Below are 4,819 nucleotides of genomic sequence, written 5' to 3'. Positions count from 1 at the left end.
CCTCTTGGAATCCCCGTTTTTTCAAGATAGCTCAAGCACCATTTTGAGAAAGGTGTAGCTTTCCTAACACCACCCCACCACCCTGCTGCCATTACTAAGATCCCTCTCTCCCAAACGACTTCGTATTTTAACTGTTTTATACTTGTGCCATTTAAATGTTTCTGTATATACTTGAATATTGTCTCCCCGCTTAGAATGTAAGCTCCTTGAGAGTGGGGATTGCTTCATTCTTCATCCTTATATCTCCAGTATCTAGCATAGGAAAAGGCACATAGTACTTACTTAATACTTACTGATCAACTGTCAGAATTTAGAAAAAGATGGGAAAACTAGTTTGAAATGATAGAGTGAAATATGCTGAACTCAGAGAACAAGATTTATACAATGACTGAAACTATGAAAATGAAAAAAACAACCAAACGTATAAAAGAAATTGGAACACTGAGGGATTGTAACAAACAGACTTGGTTCTAGAAAACAGTTGGTAAAATAATGACCAACCATAACTCTAACATAACCATAACTCATGATGAAATATCTTATCTGCCTCCAGATAGAGAGAGGGGATGGATTCAGAATGCAGTCTGATGTACATAGACATGCAATATACACATGTGCTGTAACATGCATGTGTTACATGAGAACATGTACACACATGCAGATACATTAACACATATGTACATATCTATTTATTACATGGCTAATGCATGAATTTGTTTCGTTTAGCTATATATACATATTTGTAACATTTTTATTTCTCTTGCTTTCTCAATGGGGCAGAAGAAAAGGGATGTGCCAGGGAGAGAATTCAGAACTAAAAATTAAATTAAATTAAATTAAAAAAGGAAAGAAATATTTGATAAAAACACATCTCCCTCCTAGTGGAAAGGTCTTGGAGGAATAGAGTGTCATATTTGATAATCTGGTTGTCAAGGTTACTGTCTTGCTTGGATCTGCTTCGTGGTTTTTTTCAAGAAAGTTAATGCAATCTTAGGTTTCTTTAAGAGGTACCAAGGAGCCAGAAGGTGTCCTAGATCCTATAAACTCTACTGATTGGACCACATCTGAAGTATTGTGTTCAGCTCTGGATGTCACATTTCAGAGAGGATGTTGAGAAGCTAAAGAGCATCCCGAGGAAGACAACTAAGAGGGTGAAAAGACATTGAATTCGTCCCATGTGAAGATGGTTTGAAGATATTTATGTGCCTTCATCAGATTTGATACTTGAGTTTGACATCAGAAGGGTCAAGCTCTGGCCAATCAGCCTGCAAACCTCCCTAGTGGGGCCCAAACCAAACTAAAATGTAATTGGAAAGTGTTTATTAATATAAATAAAAATACAATATGAGTAATGCAATTTGGAGCAGCTAGTTGGATAGAACATTGGATTTGGAATCAGAAAGACTCCTCTTTCTGAGTTGAAATCCAGCTTCAGACACTTACTAGCTGTGTGACCCTGGGCAGGGGGCCATCTCCAGTCCTCGGGATCTCTCTCTTGCCAGTGGATTCAGATGGCTCTGAAGGAGAGAGTGAGGCTGGTGACTCTGTGCAGCCTTCCCTCACTTACATCCAATTCACTTGCAAGTTGTGATATCACCTTCCTGATGTCATGGTCCTCTCTGAGAAGGACAAACCATGAACGAATGACCCTGGGGCAAGTCACTTATTCCTGTTTGCCTCAGTTTCCATATCTGTAAAATGAGCTGGAGAAGAAATGACAAACCACTCCAGTATCTTTGCCTCAAAAACCCCAAATGGGGTCACATAGAGTCTGAAACAACTGAACAACAACAAAATATTAATTTGTGTTTTTCTAAGTCAATATATGGCACACAGGGATTAGCTGCTATTTGAGGCTGACAACACTGTTCTTACATGATGTCGACCTGAAAGTTTGGTTAAAAAAGGCAAACAGGCTAAATGCATACTGTTTATTCCCTTAAAGCTTGCAGTTACATGGCCATGGAGCCAGAGAAGGAAATCTCTGACTGACTGTTAACAGGAATGACCAGGCTTTATACCCTATTACAATCAAGCTATTTGTTTTACTTAACTTTTTTTAGGTAAAAGAAATTGTTGGAAGTGACTACATTAAAATAAAACGTATGAATTTTAAAGGAAAGAATAAAATTCATGTGCACCTGGGAGGGATTCCTGCATTATTTCAACAGATGTGGAACTCAGCATTTTCTCTTTTATTTCTATACTTTCATCCATATTCTGCATGACCGGAAGGAATTCTCTCTGCATCTTCAGTTCTCTAGTTTCATTCAAAGCTCATCTCAGATGCCAGTTTCTCTTAATATGCTATTTCTGAAATCCCTTGGGGAATTGTTTCACTTTTGTCTCGTCATCAACTCTGAACTTTGTAGCACTGAGCATGACTCACCTCTTTCTGGACCTCAGGTTTCCTCCGCAATAAAGGAACAGGTTCACCTCTGCAGCTTCCAGCTCATAGTGATCTGTTCCATAACTCTTACACAGTGTGTCCCCAAAGTCTTAATTCAGTTCTAAGATATGAAGGCTTAAAAGTGCACTAAGACTTTTGGGACACTCTGTATACATCTGTGTTTGTATCTGTATCTATAATTATGTATCTATCCACACACACATATACATATATTTATATAGAGATAGATACATATGTACACACATACGTTTATAAACACACATATACACATACCTACGTATAGACACACACACATATAGACATATAGACATGGACATTCATATATATTCACACACATACACATACATATACACACATACATTTATATAAATTCACACGCATACACACACATACACACTCATATACACACAGATTTATATAAATTCACACACTTATGCATGGTGTGTATATATGTACATGTATGTACCTGTGTATTTGTGCATGTATGAACGCACACGCGTGTATACGTATGTACATATATGTAGTGTATATGTACATGTATGAATGCACATGTATATGTATGCACGTGCGTGTGTACATGAATATGTGTATGCATGTGCGTGAGTATATATGTACGTGTGCATATATGTGCCTACATGTACATGCATGTGTGTACGTGTATGCATGTATACATATTTATATGCACGTATATATGTATATGTACATGAATGTACGCGCGTGTATATACATGTGTGCATGTACGTGTGTATATGTATATATGTACGTGTGTGCATATGTATGCATGTATGTGTGTATGCATGCATGTGTATGTGTACATGCATATCGCGTATACATGCACGTGTGTATACATACATGAATATGCATATATGTACATGTGTGCAGGTGCGCGCGTATGTACATGTACGTGTGTGTATGTATGTACGTGTATATGCATACATGAATGTGCATGTACATGTTATATATGTGTGTGTACGTGTGCATGTATGTACGTGTATATATGCACACGTGTGTGCACACGTGTGTATATGTGCATGTATGCACGTACGTATATGTCATGTATGTACGTGCATATATGTATATGTATGCAAGTGTATATGTACATGTATGTATGTATGTGTGCGTGTGCGTGTGTATATATGTATTTGTATGTATGCACGTGTATATATGTATACGTATGTATGTGCGTGTATATATGTATCTATATGTATGCATGTACGCGTGTGTGTGCATGTGTGTGCATGTACGTGTGTATATATATGTTCGTGTATGTATATGCATGTGCGTGTGTACGTACGTATAACTGTCACAAGCCCCCCACCCCCACCCCGCATCCCTGTAGCAGTCCCTGCGCCTGCGGTCCGAACCCCTGCGGAGAGCCACTCCACACAACTCCCCACCCCCCTACCCCCGTCTCGGCCCCAGCCCCTTCTGCCCCGTTCCGCTGAAGGCGGGAGCGGCGCCTTTCGCGGAGAGGGCACCGCCGAGGGGGCGCAGCAGCGCCGGGCTCCAGCGCAGGCTGTGCCGTGGCTAGCCCCGTGACCCCGGCCCCAGCCCCGCGCTTCCTGGTTACTGCCTGCCTCGGCAGACAGCCACAACGGCTTTAAAGCAGCGGGGTGAGGGCCAGACGCGGAGTCTGCGGTTCTTCTCGCGGCTGGATTCGGGCCAGGCTCCCCGGCGGCTCGGACCCCAGACCCCCCGGGCCTGTCCCCGCCCTAAAGCTTGGATCTAATGAAAATCCACGGAAAACCAATTGGCATAAACATGCGCTGGTGTTTTCACTCTCTGCCTCGCCCTGTCTCCCGCCCCCCCCCACCCCCCAGGGAAAGCGGCTAGGCCTACGGCCCGGGTCTAGGGGGGACGGGCGCGGGTGGGACTGGGAACCGTGGGATGTCCTGGCCCCCCAGGGACAGACTAAGGGACAAGTAGCCTTGGGGAGCTGCTGCAGCCCGGGGATGGGTCAGCCGTGGGGAAGTACGTGGAGGGGGAGGGGAAGGACTCGGGGCAGGGGTGTTCTCTCTTTCCCCACGGCTCTAACAACTTCTGGGCCACCACGACGGCCGGGGGAGCATGTCGGGTATCTTAGAAACAGCGGGGGCGGGGAGGGGGGGGAGGAATGGTCTCCGCAGCTTCTCCATTTTCTGGGCCAGCCTCAAAGGATGCCGGGAAAAGAGGTTTCTCTTCTCCCTCGCCTTTCTCCCTCCCTTCCTCCTTGACCCCTCCCCTAACCCTCCCCGGCTCTGCAGCCCTCTGCCGCCCCCTGACGTCCGGCTATCGCCCCTGCGGCTCCCGGCCGCGCCCTCCGGAGCTAGCTGGTCCCGCCCCCTCCCTCTCTTCCTTGTAATCGGCGGCTCGGGGACTCCGCCCACCCTGCCGTTTGGGGTCCTCCGCGCTTTTTACCTCTCCGGCCCC

At 44.6% G+C, this 4,819-nt stretch overlaps 1 long non-coding RNA gene across 1 annotated transcript in view; it reads left to right on the top strand.

The window, feature by feature from the left end:
- The window catches only part of LOC140525962 (uncharacterized), a 4,016-nt gene extending 1,573 nt beyond the window's left edge, over positions 1-2,443 (top strand). Inside the window, exon 2 of the long non-coding RNA XR_011974169.1 lies at positions 1,006-2,443. This is a non-coding gene — a long non-coding RNA (uncharacterized lncRNA). The remainder of the gene's footprint in view (positions 1-1,005) is intronic.
- Positions 2,444-4,819: the final 2,376 nt, after the last annotated feature.

The sequence above is a fragment of the Notamacropus eugenii genome, chromosome 2 (assembly GCF_028372415.1).
Source record: "Notamacropus eugenii isolate mMacEug1 chromosome 2, mMacEug1.pri_v2, whole genome shotgun sequence".
Classification (NCBI taxonomy): domain Eukaryota; kingdom Metazoa; phylum Chordata; class Mammalia; order Diprotodontia; family Macropodidae; genus Notamacropus; species Notamacropus eugenii.
This window is presented reverse-complemented; position numbering and strand designations above follow the sequence as displayed.